Genomic DNA, 17142 nt, shown 5'->3' on the forward strand with positions numbered 1-17142 from the left:
ATTATAGATTTATCACCCAGCCAGGATACAGGTTTGCCATTTAACCTTGCAGTCTCCAATTCCAGATGATAGGCTTAAGACCCACAAAGAGAGAGAGGCCAGTCTGCGTTGGTTTTTTTTTTAAACATCATTCAGAAATTTTAGTGTTTTAAGGCAAAAGGTCATTAGCCAGACGACTGATTAGTGAGGACAGCTGATTAGTGCCTGTTATTTTGCTAAAGAAAGTGCCAGGGATAAAAGCTAATTTTATCCCTTCATTAGTTGGGCTAGCAGCAAAGGGGAATGTTCACTCATCAGGGTGCAGATCAAAGTATGTCTTGCACAACCTAAAGTCTCACCAACCTCCTTCTTAAAAAAAGGAGCCTGAGTGTTAATAAGGATGGAGGTATTATGAGAAAACGAACACTTGTTGTCCTTGTAGTTTAGATCAGTATTTAAGGGAAAAGTTTGCTGTTAAGCTTTTGAGCTCTTTTTCAGTGTAGGCAGTTGGTTTTTGTGCACCCTCCGCCTCCTGTTCTCTCGTACAGACCTGCTCAAACCCTCTGGGGGAGTTACTCATCTTTCTGTTGAGGAGGATGTGCTGCAGCACACCGGCAGCAGACTCCTCTTCCAGAGGGGCATGAATGTGAAGTGCAAACGGCTGCTCAAGAGCAGCAGTGCATAGAAATATTAGCTTGCGGGTTGGAGGCACCATTCATAGCTTAATGGTTAACAAACCTCCAAACTAACTTAAAAACAGACAGACAAGTATTACTGGGGAAGCAAAATAGCTTTTCTGTTTGTAGGCAGTACAGCTGGGGAGAGATGAAATGTGTGACAAAAACAATCCCCAAACAAATGACAAACCTTATGCTGAATTTAGTGGTGATGATTTCCATTTTGACCATCTGACCAGCTGCCAGTTCACCCCTTAAATCTTGTTTAAAGTGTTATTGATACCACTGAAGGTTCACACAGAAGGAAAGGGGCTGGTTGGTCTGAATGCGTCTGAGAGGTTTGCATTTAGTTTATTTTGTTTTATTTTCTCAAATTCACCTTTTGACAAGAGTTGTCAAGATTTAATGAAGCTGCTGTGTCTGTATTGTGACCAATATTAGTTATAACTAGCTACCACATTAATGCTAGCTGATTAGGCTGTGTGGACTACTAGAAAAACATTGACGTCAGAAGTTGAGAGAACACCAGAAGTTACCCAGCATACAACAGCAAAGAAAAGGTAGATAAGTTAATTTTAAGTGAGCAACATGATCTTAAAGCAAAAATCTAAGTCAGAAAACATCAGATGGACAGACCTGCTTCACTGCTGCTGTAGCAAGCTACTAATGTCATATAAAGAACCATCATGCTTTTATTTACCTTTAATAGCTATGATACAGATAGACAACTAAAGAGACGAATGTCTACTTTGATTTATAGGAAAGCAGACAGTCTTACTGAAATTTTCATAGTGGTTGTATCATTTATATATGTAAGACATGCTTTCATCAAAGTGGTGATTGTATTCAGACTGACACTTTTAGTGGTCCATATGAAAAAGGCTGAATAAGTCCCACTGTAGCAACAGGTAAAAAAACCAGCAAAGCTATTTTTTCCCTTCTTAGTTTCTTGCTAGTTTTGCTGGGCATATGGATAGAAAATACTGTTTTAATTCAACATAGTCAGATATGTAAACATTCATAGTAACTTCTTAGTTTCCCTGTGGTAGGAAGATATAGACTTGTCAAGATCCCTAATTTGTGCTTTGTATTTAAAAGTGTGGGCAACTTCCTGTAACACAGGAAAAGGCAAAATAATTTTTTTAAAGAAGGACATCTGCATATTTTCATGACAAAAAAAGCAAAAGAGCATTTAAGTCAATTCTGTGTGGAATGCATGTTCCTTCCAGGAGCCACAGTTATTAGAAACAACTTGAGTGCTTTGCATTTCTACATGTAAATATGTATGTGTCTCTGTGCATTGCAGGATTTATTTGTTGATTTAATTTTTTTTCTAATTAAAATGACTGATGTTGTAAATGTTGGTAATAATAGTTACCATAAAAATGGAATAAATACCTCATTGAGAGGGAGTTTGCTCTCCTGCAGAGTGTGGGTGGGGAAAATGGTTGAGTTTCAAGTGAACCAGCTTTTCAAACAGCTGGGATGAAACATGCTGTGGAGCTGGCAGCCCTTCTGCACCACCAGAGAGCCCCTCGACCATTTAGCAACTGAGAATGTGAGTGCAGTCTTATTCTCAGCTCACAGTCTTCTATCCTCCAACAGATAAAAGTGAAAACACAGGCCTAAACTAAAAGTTTTTCTATTCTGTCTTTTTTGTTACAGATTTCTTAACCACTATTTAAACACTGCTCACAAAGTGTGGGGAGGGGGGGGTCTTTTTGTTTAATTTTTTAAAAACTTTTTTTCATTTAAAAAGCTTTAGGGACAATGACAGAAATACTGGAGTTTCCCATCATATGTTGCACCTTTCTTTAGTGAGGAGAGCAGGGTTACTGGCCTTAATAACAGTGTTTCTTAAATGGATTTAAACCCTTGTGTTTCTCAAACACTAATTCCAGAGGTAGATTGAGCCCCTTGTTAATGTAAATTCTGTGTGTAGAGGTGGGGCTGAGGCAGGGGAGATGGGGATAGTAACTTGCCTTTGTTATTCTCTTCCACAATTTTAATTTTCATGCAGATTTATGGCAGTGCTAAGACTCCCTGTCTGGCAAGTCATTCCTCATGGAAAAAATGAATCATTCCTGATGTAAACACTTTGATTTAAAACATGCTGTTGATATTCTTCCCTGGGTTTCACAGCTCATATGAAAGAATTGTTAGTACCTAATTAGCAAAGCCTGAAGAACTATTTCAAGTAAAAAGCAATGAGAGTTCACTTGGCTCTGATCTAAAAATTTATATATACAGGAATGTATGGCCCTGGCAGCAATCTCTTTCAGATAAATTACTTCGTCTCAAAGAGATTGCACAGGAACTCACTTCTTTCTATTTTTTTTTCTTTTTTCTCCTTTTTCTTTTCTTTTTCCTGGTACTCCTTACGAGGGATTCATTTTGCTGGTTTTGAAGCTTCTGTATCTATCTGGGGAAGTGGGAACTGCTTATTGCACATTTCATAGGATTAGCCCTCCAAAGGTATTGATTGCCCTCAGTTCCCACTGACTTTGCTTGGACTTATGCTTTGTAAGGATTGGGTCTCGCATAACTGTCTCAGTTATATTAGCCAGTGTTAGGGTCATCTCAAAATCAATTTGTAACATGAACAAAAGACTTTAGCAAGGAAAACACAATGCTGGATCGCTAGGTTCACTTGCTCATTTACTGTAGTTTAATTTCTGTTGACAGGAATTCCTTTTCCTTCATCTCCCCATAGGAAAGGAAGAGGGAGGGAGGGCAGGGAAAAAAAAAGGGGATTGGATTCTGTTTTTTCAAATGCAAACTGGTAACTGGAAACACTGTCTTAAAATGCAGTACTTAGAAAGCAATGACTTTTCATGGCATTGAGGCTTGAACCACAATGGCCAGCTATATGTGGCGCATTGGACTAGTTTCCCAATGTCTCTGGGTGACAGGAGCCTGGGACAGCTTTTTATAGAGTTTCTCCCCAGCCTGATTGGACAGTGGAAGGAGAGTGTCAGTGAAGAATCCTCCTAGAGATTTAGAGCCAGGGTCTTTAAGTACATTTAAGTGCTCTTCAATTTCAAAGTGAGTTTGGCCTCTTAAATACCTCTGAAAATCTGGGTCCTACTTCTTCAACTCTTTCTGCAGCATTTTGGAAGGGGGAGGCTTAAGCACTCTAGTAACAAAACTCTCTACTGACAGTGATGTATGAGGGGTGATTTCCAAATGTTATCAGGTAGGGGTACTTGGAAAAAGTAAAATCTAAAGCTTTTAATAAAACTCACAGGCAAAAAAGCCTCTAGTATGAAAGTGAATGTTAGATTACTGGTGTCAGCTGAGCAACTGAAGTGTAGGTCTTTAAGAAAATTAGCATGTTTGCAAAAACATTTTTGGGATTAAAAGTCTAAAATGTAATAGTATCTTTCAAAAGCCTCCAACAAAAAAACATTACCGTTCTCAAATTTAAACTTATGGTCAGAGGCAACTTCAGTGTGGAATTTAGGAAGGTGCTGTAGACCTTGTAAACTTAGCAGCTTATAAATTGAAAAACCGTCTCCAAGATGCCTCCCAAGCTATGTTTGGGAAGTTCTGCTCATTACAAGTACTCCTGCCCGTTTCTCTGGAGTCCTTTTGTAAATAAGCTGTGTCTCTTGAGAGCCCTGGAGTTTCTGCCCGTGTGTGATGGTCTTACTTGGAAGTAACAATTACACCCATAGAAATACAACATGTAGAGATGTCTTTCCTTCTTCTGGATTTTTTCTCTCCTCAACCTGAGACGGATTTCAGAACTGCAAATATCTGAAAAGCTTTGAAATGTGATCTTTAAGGGGTTTTTTTTTCACTTTGTTGTATTTTCAAGTTTGGGTGAATACATATCTCTCTTTGTGTTGACTCTTTTTTTATCATGATCAGTAGTATTAATTTTAGCAGAAAACTATAGGCAATAACATGGAAAGAGGTGATCTGGTTTTTCTGGAGGGTAGAATAGAATATTTGAGGTCTCATATGGCCCTATAATTCCACTGGACTTCAAAATTTTAAAAATGAGGATCACATTAAAGAAAGTTCTATTAATCTCTCCTTGTTTTGTTGTTCAAGTGCAAGCTGTGGGATGAGGTTTTGTGTGTGGTGTGTTTTGTTTTGTTTTTTTGAAGGAACAGGGAAGATAAAGACAGAGGACAAATGCAAAACCACCTCTTTCATGGATTCAGATTGTTTTTTTCAGCTAAAGCTTTTTTAGATGCTTTGCAGTATGTATTTGTGCTATACTGCCTTCATGGCAAGAGACAGAACACATTGCTCAGAGCCATAGAATCATAGTTAAGAACTCTGGAGAAAAAGCTAAGAAATAATGTAATCCATCTCTTGAGCATCAAGGCAGATCAGCGATCTCTAAATCAGGACAGAATGAAAAGCTTCTTCAAAGTTGCTGTATCCCTTGATACACAGACATTTGTCACAATGCTTTTAAAAAAGAAGATCTGTAGTGGATTTGGGCTGATCTTGTGTCCTTACAAGGTAGCTTCTGTAGCACCAGCAGCTAGAAGATGGGGATATATATTGAGAAGCCTTAAAGTTCGAGTTGAAAAGTTTGGATAAAGTTTCCTCTTCCCTCCTAGAGATCTGCTAGCATGTGAGGGATATGGTACTTCCATTACTGTGTTCTCTGAACCACACCCCCCCAACACCAAAGCCCTCCTCACCCCTCAAGCCCCCAAAACCCAAACCACATAGATGTTGTGCTCCTTACTGCCTGTCAACAGGCAAGATAACTAGTTCTCTATTAGTTATCAGAGTAATCTTTGTACTTTTGTTGAGCCTGTGTAGTGCAAGGAGCTAGCCAAGTATGAGGCATGTAGAGAACTAGTGATCAAAGGAAGATAAGCATCATTTGTTGCAGATTTTGAAGCATCCCGTAATGCCTGAGGTTGCTGTCAGTCAGGTTTTTATGAGTTTTGCTCTGTGTGCATTTTTTGGCCAAGGGAATGGGGTTCGAATAGCATCCCCTTTGACTTTGCTGCTTAGAGCTTTGTAAAGGTTAGCCAGCACTCAGTCTCATACATCTTGTGTCGGATGGGTTACCTGTATTTATAAGGAGCTTTGGGGCTGCAACACCTTCAGTCTTCGTGGCAAAGCATGGGGAACATGTGAACCTGGTGCTGGTTCAGTGGTCATGATTTTCGTCAAGTGAAGCAGATTCTTCTGAGCTGGTGAGTACTGGTCATATGCTTTACACTGCCAGAGAGAGGATTTTCTTGCATTTGTGGCCTTCTCTCTGGTCAGTGTTACTAGTGGGAATTTAGTTGCCTAAGCAGAGACTGGCGCTTCAGCACTATGTTCTCACCTTCGAGGATCCTAGCTGATCTGTCTGCCAGCCTGGACATCTTTAGTGCATCTTAGGTTATATCTATGAACTCTGTATGAACACCCTAGATACATTAGGGATCTAAGATGCTCCTGTGTGTCAGTGTTTAGGCAGCAGAATCCTCAGTTGTTGTGTCCAAATGTAGAAAATAAACACTGAAGTTAATGGTTTTTTGCTCCATTTCTGCTGTCATTGTCCAACTTTTGTTAAGAAAACTAGCAGTAATTAGATTGCAGAATAGCTAATGTCTACAGGGTGCTCCTCTGTTATGATTCAGTTTTGTTAATTTTCTTGCATCCTGAATGCTTGAGATCTGGATGTGCATCATATTTCCTTACTCTTCCTCACTTGCTCTTGGGACTGGGGTGAAGCCCAAATGTGTGGGCACTGAAGGAGGGTTTTTTGTCACAGAGCATGCCTCGGGCTGGGCAGTGGGGGTAATGGCAGTGTGGGGGCACCATGGGCCTCCTCACTCCCTGGCATGGACCATGGATTTGTCAAGGGATGTTTTTTCGAAAGGTAGCATGGTCCCTGTTGTGAAGGTGCAGTTTCAAACTTGTCCCATGGAAGTCTCTCAGTACTAACCTCCTGTGGGAGTGCAGGCCTTTACTTTTAAGACAGTTTAAATGCTTTGGTTACTGAACCATTTTCAGGATCACTAGCAAATACAGCTTTATTCCTACTGATTGAGCTCAGTACTTAGGAGGAGAGCCACTTAACCATAGCCTCTGCTTCCTTTTATTCACACCTAGCAACTCAATTAGCTTCCTCTTAGTCTGGCTCTTTACCTCTTAACTTAGGTAGTTTACACAGTACTCTCTAAACTCTAATTAGAACACTGCTCAAATTACTCACAATTGGGGCTCTTGAGCTTGCTCTGTGGGTCACATCTGAGTCTGGAGATCAGGTCAGGAATGCTTCTTACTTCAGTTGGAGTTATATAGGCTACCTTTATTCATTTTTGATAATATAGCTTACAGCCAAGGCAGCAGCAACCAGTGTGGGTAACCAGTACTGTCCTAAATACCAATCTGTTTGTACAAAGAGTACAGCTGCTGTATTGCCATGTGGCCACTGACATATGTGGTAGTGGTTGGTACACAGCAGCAGGAAAGGCAGTATGTGCATAGAAATGTTTGTATGTACAGGTTTGTACACCTTCCTCACACTTCCTTTTAAAAATAAGAGTTATCACAAAAAATTCTTTTGATTTTGTTTTTTTTTATTGTCTTTTTTTATTGTCTTGCAGTTTTTGGAGTTCAGCACAGATAACTCCCCATATAACAGATTTGGTTTCTAATCTCAATTATGCTTGTTTCATGTATCACACTAAATAAGGTAGTGGAGAGGGTCCCCCATTGTTTATTTTGGTTTCCTTTTCACATTTCAGTGCTGCCCTGAGCCATCATTTTTCCCAAACAGTTGAATGATGCTGATCCAGAACCCAATGAATTAAATGAATCAACAGCTACTGGCTTCAATGAACTTCAGAATAATCCCTGGTTGCCTTATATTTTACCCTTTTATCTTACCTGTTCTCCAGGCTAGTTGTAATTTAGAATCATAATTCCCAAGTATCCACGTTACCATTTTGCAAGTGAAGAGCTGAATGTTGTAATTCCTCCATCTACAGTCCCCATTGAAATAGCCTATTGTAAAAAGCCAAAAGTAATGGCATATGAAATACTTTCAAAAAAAATGCTGATTATGGTAACAGCTGAGTATAACACCATACCAGATGTTGAAGCAAATAACTAATGAGCTAGAATGTGTTGAAACAAATTTCATTCCAGCATGTCAGACTCCTTAGTATGAAAAGGTACTTGAATTTGATTTGTATGTTTCTTTTTCACCAACCCACCTGCAGATACAACTGATGACAGCTTCCAGCTTTGGCCTTAACTTCTGTTAAACATTGTTGTTGAAATGAAATTGGGTTACTTGGGGGAATAAATTTGGATCAAGGCCTTTGTTATGTATAAACAGTGGTTGCTCACTTTACCGGGATGGACCAGCATGGTACAGTGATAAAAAGCTGTTGGCACCAAAGCTGTGCTTCATGCTGGATGATATTTGAATTGGCATCAACACCAGTGATCTACAGTGCTTTTAACAATAAAATTGGTGCCAGATATCAAAAACATTGATTTCCAGTATGATAGGACTGGAATTCTTGTCTTTTACCTGGAAGGGAAAAGAGGAGCACTAATCATATATTGGTGGATAATTACTGAGCTGCCCAGTATTTGGGATTGGAAATACTGCCCAGTTTGGTTTGGAAAGCCTACTGTCTGGCCTGCTTATATATGCCCACACTTCGCATGAGACTAGCAATGGCCATAGTCTATCCTTATCTTCACTCATTTCACTCTTACAAGATTTCATTTCTTCTTTTTTTTAAATTTAATCACAAAACTGGAAGAAACACCTTTAAATAAAGGCCAAAAGCCTGATCTGGCTTTGTCTGCTCCCACAGAAAAAATTAAAAACCTGAACAAAGCCCAGAATTGTCACTTGCAAAAGTGTTTCTGGCTTCTTGTGGGGAAATGACAAATCTTTTCGAAGTCAGTAGTTAGTTATCAGATTAATGCACATCCAGCATTTAGTATTGACATTCATCTTTTGTGCATTATAAACCAGGTTTGAGGAGGACGAGGGCTGCTGTAGTGGACCCTCCCATAGATGTTAGTTGTGTGTGTATACTCTGAAAAGGTGGTCTGTACAGGTGGGTTAAAGCATGCTCTGTGTTGAGACCAGCCTCTCCTTGTCTGGAATTTTTTGGTAGATAGCCTCTGGGAGTGTTCCTGTGTTGCATTAACACATGGGGCTTGCCTGGGCCTGCAGGGTCCTGCTGAATCCAAGGCGTGGAGCCCAGTTGCTGCTGAGGCTGTGCTTGAAGGCTGGCAAAGCACAAGGTTGACATGCCTTATTGTAAGGGGGTGGCCTCTGGGCTGCCTTCAAGAAGTGATGCAGACATGGATACTGCTTGTTAAGGCTACACAAAGTATTGGCACAACTCTCTGAGGAAGGCACTCATCTGAAATGGTGTGCTCTGCTGGCTACTGAGAAGTGACTGTTGTAGTTTCCTCATGGGAGCCTGGTGCTTAGCCTGACATTGCTCTATGGTCCTGAAGCATGATACCCTGTTGTGGGAATTGTCATATGGATGGGAAGAAGTCATCTTCAAATTCCTTCTGAGCTTGGCTCTAGACCACATTAATATGGCAACATGTGCCAGTAGGTCTTGGCTCCAGAAAATACTTGGGTCTGCTCAGTGTTTTCCATGTAATGCCTTCTTTTAAATTAAATTCAGACCCTATATATCTGCTCCTTGTTTGCTACAGTCTTCCACAGTGTCCAGCTCAGCTATTTGATTCAGAATCTCACCATTTATATGGTTGGTTGTATTTTTCCAGCTGTGATTTCCCAGGGAGCTTCAAAAGCAGAAGGTGCTTTCTCTTCCTGCTTCCATCCTGCTGCATAATACTTCCTGGAGTCTCACCTAACCACAACAAATGACACCCTTTTGTCAGTGCAGGGAACTGAGAGGTGTTGCTGGCAGGCAGCAGTCCTCTTCAGCTGAGCAATATTTTGCTTCTTGTTCTTCCGACAGTGCCATGTACTTAGAAGAAAGGACTTAAAAACTGGTCCAGAGCTGATTAAGTGCAGGAATGGGAAAGCAGAGGTAGGAGCTGTAAAAGAATTCCTCCTCAGTATAGCCTTTTTAGAACCGTGGTGACTTCTGTATTGTGGCTTGTAGCTATCAGAAAAAAATCTGATGACATCCCCCTGAACCTTCCTTCAGCTCTGTAACTGGCTAATCCGACTGCAAGTACATGTCACCAAGTCATAGGCATGTGAGTTCCAGCCCATCACTGTTTGCAAACAAATCCTGCTTCGTAACATCCATGGTGAAACCATATCCCTTTGTCAGTGTATGCATGTGTCTCAGGTAGCAGAGCTGCTGGTTTATTTGGAGCGACCAGCTCTTTTTGTTTTAATCTAGGATGATTTTGTCACTGTTACAGTATGGTGGACACTGGTACTAAAGGCTATCAGTGTGCAACATGAGATGCGTACATATACTACAATAATTTGGTGTTTCCTCTGAGGGTTGTTGCTTCCTGGTTATTTTCCTGCTTATTTTTGTAATGTGGTTTTTCATATACTTCTGTATTATGAACCTTTTTGTTTTTTTAAGCTATCTCTGGTATGCAGCTTTCATATCTTGGCTCCCAGCAACGTTGAACCTCATTGTAAAGTCCCTTCGTGTAAAAGCCATCTAGTTATAACTCTCAAAAATAAGAGACTTGTCTCCTGAGGACAGCTTCATATTGCGGGTGAAGTATAATCCTTAACATTGTTTTTTTGCTTTCAAATAGCTGGGGACAGTAAGTCAAGGAGTGAGAACTCCCTTTGTTTCATGTAGTGTACGTTGCTGGGAAAGAATGTAACAGAGCAGAAAATGAAGAAAGACATAAAAGAATCTCAGCTCAAGGAGGTCAGATCCATCACAGGCTTAACGTTGCCTTCAAAGATGTCTGGGACAGGTGGCAGTTCAAGACAATCAGAGGAGAAGCATCCGCTAGCGCCGAGATAAGGGATTCTTGCAGAATCCTGCTATCTGGTCCCAGTTTGCTTTGATGTAACTCTGCTAGAGAAGACTTCTGGGAGCAGGCTACTGCTTCCCTCCGTGATACGCTGCTGTTGTTCAGCCTTTTAAGGTCTCATTGCAGTAGTCCTTGAGGATTAATCCTCTTTAAGGTTTACACGGGAATGGTTTTGTCTGAAGGCCCAGCCAGGGACCTCAGTACCACCTGTACAAAGCATTATTGCATTCTTTCATTCTATTTTTTTTTTAAGTGGCTCATATTTAACAGTATTTGACAGAAAGTAAAGCCAAACATCTTGCCTTTTTTGCTTCCCTCTTTGGCTATTACTGAGTTTTTGTTGAGCACAGCTTGAGCAGTCCTTTGCAGACACTGAACCATTAGCAGTAAATTGTACGCTTCCGGTTACTCTATTTAGCCTGCTGTTTTTGGCAGTCTTTCTTTTTCTTTTCTTCTCCTGTGCCCACCCCCCTTTTCTGCTTCTAAAAGGAGGGGAGTGATGATGTTTGGCTTCAGAATCAGAAATCATCATATTACTGGTTTATTCATGTGCCTGCACTAGTGAATTTTGCATTCGTGACATTCTGCTCAGGGTTTAGGGTATGAGAATGTTGAAAATTTTCAGCAATAATTTATTAAAAAGACAGAGCAACACTTATAAGGATTTGTTCATGAAAATACATTTTCAAGGGACAAAGCCTGTTCCCTGTGAAATAGCAACAAGCAGAGTGAAGCAATGACTTGTGGGAGTCATTCCTGGGTTTGGGGATGCCCCAGCAAGTGCCTTACAGCTCCTTGATACATTCTGTTCCTGGTACTGTTTCTGTGTAACTCTGTTACAGATCTGCCTCTTGAAGATGGAAAAAAGCATGCTACCCTGATGCCAAAGAAAGGAACGTTACTGGCTTCTTTTTTCCCCAGTATTATTCTTACTATTTCCCTATTTGAACTAAGTGTTACAAAGTCATTTTGATACTGTAACTTTAAGGTAGGGGCTGAGGTAAAAGTAAGAGGAAGGTTCATGTTGGATAAGTATATCACAGTATCAGTGATCCTGACAGGGGAAAGTAAAGTTACTGATCTGGAGGTAATAAATAGCATAAGGAACTCTTTGTCACAGTAGAAGTCTTTAAGTTTAGCTCTTCTGAACCCATATCAAGCAGCTTGGTGGCCCTAATTCAAATTATTATAAGAGGTAGTGTTTTAGTAAAAAAAACAAACCCCAAACGTTTCTATCTAGAAAACTCAGCAAGAGCTATAAGTTGAATCCTTTTGGGGTAAAATAAGTTGTGCATTGTTGCCTACAGAGTACCTTGTCATTGGTTGTGTAGCGATATTACTTTATAAAAGAAAGGCAAGCAAAACAGCAGCTTCACAAACCTCCTGGGTTGTTTTTTGAGTGTTCTGTTTGGAAGTTACGTGGGATGTTAAAAGTGCTCATAATGTACGTACAGCAGATTAGTTTTCTTTATATACAAAAACATTAGAGAAAACCCTATAGCTAATGCTGGCTATATAAAACTGTACGGTCCCACTGTAGCCATAAATATTCCTGTGATCTTCATACATTCTTACGTTCCCAAACTGCACCTAATTTAAAAGTAGTGCACGTGTTTAATTTTTACTGTATTTGTGAAGATTGTTAAATTCTGCCCATACAATTTTTTTCCCTAATAGCTAATTCTGAGAGGGTGGAAGGATGAGAGAAGCAGAAACTAAGGAAAACAAAGATTAACTCAAATAAGGGTAATGAAATGTCATGATGTGAGTTGCTAAAGATCCCTTCAAGATCCCTTTCTGTTGTCTGAAGAAATACAGACATATTCTTGGCAGCTGAAATTTATATAAATCAGATAGGTGTGTCATTCTATGCACATGTAATCAAGTGCTGTAGCTGTAGTCTTGATGCACATATTGAATAAATAAAATATTCTATACTTACTGTCTTTAAGATAGAAACACTTGAATAACATGATGATAAATTTTTGTTCCCCTTCTTTAATTACACATTAGAACTAGTTGTCAGCAGTTGACTTCTATAAAGCTATTCTGCAGGTTGCTGTTACTTTTCTGAGTTAATAAAATACAGGGAATGTGAGATATTTTTATTCCACCTGATGCTAAATGCATGGAAACTGGCAGTGCTACGTATTTAACTGAACTTAATGGCTGTTTGTGTCATTTCAATGTGAAGGTGTCATTATGAAGCTTCTTTTCAAACTGGAAGTCAACACTGCAGTTTAACAATGGTTCAGCACAAAGCTAAGTGTGTTTGCGGTAAAAAAATGTGCTTGGCTGCACCAAGCCAAATTGTGACCTCTTCTGTAAAGAGCCCTGGCTCCTTTCTTTTTTCACCCAAATGCAAGTGGGCTGAATAGGACAAAGGGAAGGTGCTGATTTCAGGCAGCTTGTTGGGAATGTGATGCTGCTGTCCAAGGATTCAGTTGTGAAGTCCACAGTGAGGCAGGAAATTGATAGAGCTTCCTTCTGGGCCCTGGGGTTGACTCTTGGGCGTGTCTTTATACAGATTGTAAGAAATAATGTTTCTTGGAGACAAGGAGGTGACATGGCCAGCTGTGGTACTGTTTGTACATATACCATAGGAACATTTACTAATAATACTATTAGTGTTTTCTAAATAACAAAAGTACCTAGTAATCAGTGGGGGTCAGCCACCCTGGGAGTTCAGAATGTAAAGTTCAGCCATTCTTTCATTGTGAGAGTAAAGCAAAGTATGAAAATGAAAACTCGGGTGGTTTTTTGGTTGTTTTCTTGTTTTGTTTGTTGTTTTTTTTTTTTTCCCGCTGTGTCGTAAAGTAAAAATATGGTATTTGATTCTGCTCAATTGGAGAATAATCATGGAAAACTTAAATCCTGAAAAAGAAGTTTTCAGAAAGTTATAATTGGCTAAAAATAGGGGTTTGTAAGACATTATATAAAGCTGCTGCAGTAGGTGCTACCCAAACCTCTCCCTATATATATATGTAAATAATATATTTGTATTACACATATTAAAAATTTCTTTGCAGCTCTGGGGCTTTATGCCTCTCATGAGAAAATTTTCAATGGTAGTAAATTCTACATTTTATATTAGTAGCAGTGGATTTTTTTTTTTTTTACTAGAAAAGAACAAAATTGTTATTGAACTTGAACTCAGGCTAACAAGTGTGGAATGGACTAGGAGTTCCTCAAAATACGTCTGACAGTTTCACCAAAGTGTTTTTATTTGTATTTAGAAAATACGTAACAATCTGAAAACTCAAAAAAGTAAGAGAACAGAAGCGTGTGTGTGTATTAAGCTTTTTATTTATTTACTTACATATACAGGTGCCATATAGCTGCTGAATTCTGTTGTTAGCACATATAAATTTCTTTCAGAAGCGGCAGTAGCAATTGTAGTTGCTAGGCCTGCAAGGAGAAACGTATACTCAAAAAATCTGTTACATGCAATGTGATCTGAGAACTGTAGGAATCCTCCTCAGTTAAGTAGCATCAGTGACTTTTAGTTGCCAAGTGTTGTGTTAAATACTTATATAGATTCAAATCAGATTAACAAAGAGTTTGATTAGGAACAAAAAAACTGGATGAATTTTCAAATTGTCTTCTTTCAGAACTTTTTAAAGTCTCCTTATGCACAACTCTTTCTTTGGCCTTTTCTTTCTTTCAAGGTAATTTAAACTTTTCTTCTTATTTTTTTTTGGTGAAATCTTATACACTCTCCCTTACCTTCCAGACTTAGTTTCATCATGCTTAAATATGCACAGGACCATCTATTTTCCTAACTGCTGTATGTATTTTCTTCCTGACCTGTCTCCCAAAGCTAGCACCACATGAGACTTGTTGGCCTGCCTTCTGTCCATGCTAAAAGAAAAATCTTCAAAACTTATTTCTGTGCACTCAGTCCTATTTAGGTCCTGTCATGAGCTTGCATGTGCTACAAAGCTTTCCATCTTGGGAAAGGCAGCATAACTGTGGCCTATAAAGTCTATCAAGGACCTGAATACTGTGTGGCAGATCAGAATCAAAATGTTACTCAAGCATGTCACGTGTTCTGTATGAAGCGCTATTTTCCTCTCAAAGCAGTTATGCACAGATCCATTTCCCATTTGTAGCAGCTGACAGGCAGAGAGGTTGAGATTTGTTGGAGATCTCCAAGGAAGTTTGTGGCAAAGCCACAAATAAAAATCTTTGTCTAATGTGCTACGTTCATGCCCTACTAATTAACTGGAAAGATAAAGTGGATTGAAATCTCTGTTCATAGCCTGGTTTTCAATTTGGGCAACTATTTTAAACACTGTATTTTACAGATGTTCTTCCAAAGTGTTATTTGCCACAATTTTGCACATAAAGCTTCTTAAGGACTGAGATTGGGTCAGTAATTTGATAGTTGATTACTGTTTAAGCTATAAATATTTCTTCAAGAATTACATAGAGTCAAACTGCAGTTTGATGCAGCAATGCAAATAAATGGCTGAATTTTCAGAAGTGCTGAGCATCAAGAAGTTTTTTTGGAAGCTCTTCTGGGCTTGGTGATTTGAAAATGAAGAGTGTTTTCTCTAACCTAATCACTTTTAAAGATTGCTAACTTAGAGTTCTGATTTCTAAAAATCTTGGCCTTGACTTCTAGTCTTGAATTTTGGTATCTTTTTGTGTGTTTTGCCAGTAACCAAGGTGAAAATGGACTATGCTGTAATGTATGTGGTTAATTTTGCTTCATAATTAAAGTGCGGATGATGTCAGGTGTGCAGTGAATGCAGCAGGTCTCAGAGGAGCAATTATCAGCCTGGCCTGCTCTACTCATACCTAGATTTTTACATGATGGACTCACTTTTTTTCCCTACTTACTGAAAGAGGTGTGGATTTTTTTTTCTGTTTTGTTTATTTGGGGTATGTGTGTATTTTGTTTTGTTTAAAAAAAAAAGGAAATACTCTTAAGCTTATTGTCATATTACAGTGTTTATTCTTGGCTTTGTATCCCACAAACTGCAAATTGTTACAAAAAGTCTCTTGAAGTTGAGCATTGGCTTAATTGTTGTCCCTGATAAAGGATTTTCATGCAACAAGGCCGAAACTTTCCATATCCCCATAGAAATAAAAAAACGAAAGAACTTGGACAGAGAAGGTAGTGCAGGGACCTCATGGGGAAACTCCCTAAGGAAAACACTCATTTTAGTAGACAGTTACAGTTACTAAATAACAACAGTGAAATTAACCCGTCTCAGTTTATACAATCCCTGTACTTATAAATGTGAAAATTAATAGTTAAGGCTGTCATAAGTCTTACATTACCCACGTGGTAAATAAGCATATTATTCTTATCAACTTTAAACTACATTAACTCAATCCCAAGTAATTATTAGTTGAAATTTTCATTTTATAGTAGGAGGAGACAGGCTAGATTCTTACTACTGGTTCAAAAACTCCAAGTACTGGTCTTGTAGCCGTAATGTCAAATCCTAAGAACTACACAGAAATGTTGCATGAAAGAGTACTAAAACTGATATTTTATGCTAAGTACTTATTAATGATCTGTTCCTTAAGACCTCTCATACAAGTCACTAGCCATTAAATTTTTACCAAAAGTCTGTGTTATAAACATTTCCTTTTAAACTCTATACAGAATTGTACAGGAAAATCTTTTTTTGATGTTTTAACTGCTAAACAGGAATATTTGCTTTCAAATAAACTTACAAAACAGAGAATGTGCCCTCTTAAAACAAAACACTTTGATAATGTGATATAATACAATTGTAATGTCCCATCAGTTTAGGCCATGATGCTGTAGGCTCGGGTAGGTGGGGAATCTATGTCCCCTTACCTGATGAGGATGCAGAGGCAGAGTCAAATTTATGTCCACAGCTTCTTCTTTCTTCGCTTTTGAATTGCTAGGAGTTTTGGAAATGATGCATTAGCCAGGTAGGCTTCTGTCACCTGGGAATGTTAACCACACTTTTGAAACACTGTATTTGAAACAGGCAGTTTTGAACCATCACTGAATGGAACAAACGTGGGTATTCTTGCCATTTTCCAAAAGCAGATATTGCTATAACTTTTCCAGGTGTCCCCTTTGTTAGGAATCCTTTGGAAAGCAAATGGCTTTCAAAGTGGCTTGAGCTTTGACAAAACTTTTGGAGAAGTAGATACCATGAAGGAGGATCCTGATCTTCCAAAAACCCCACCTGTATTGCAGTTAAATGAGAGTCGCGCAGGAGCAATTACATGTGTTGATATTGTGCCATATTGCTGTGCACTGAATGATCTCCAAAGTCACTAGTGCTCCAGCCCTATAAGACTTACCAGTGCTTGCTGAACAAAACTTCAAACCTCAGTAAAAATTAAACTGAATGTTGGTTCAAAACATGAACCCACAGAGTGTATACACTAATAAAATGAATGGGTATTTTCTGTATCTAGCCTACACAAAAGGTAGGCAGTAGTAAGGTTGAGTATCCAGATTTTTTGTTCCTTAGAATAGAACAGGTAGAAGTAGTGTTTTCCTGTCTGTTCATTGGCAGCAATTACAATATTCTATTTAATTACAGAGTTTGTG

The 17142-nt window shown here is 39.0% G+C and overlaps 1 protein-coding gene across 3 annotated transcripts in view; it reads left to right on the forward strand.

Moving 5' to 3' along the window:
- Positions 1-17142, forward strand: part of GLI3 (GLI family zinc finger 3) — a 209491-nt gene that overhangs the window by 67877 nt on the left and 124472 nt on the right. The window lies entirely within an intron of this gene.

Source organism: Corapipo altera, unplaced genomic scaffold, assembly GCF_003945725.1.
Source record: "Corapipo altera isolate COAL_440 unplaced genomic scaffold, ASM394572v1 59, whole genome shotgun sequence".
Classification (NCBI taxonomy): Eukaryota; Metazoa; Chordata; class Aves; order Passeriformes; family Pipridae; genus Corapipo; species Corapipo altera.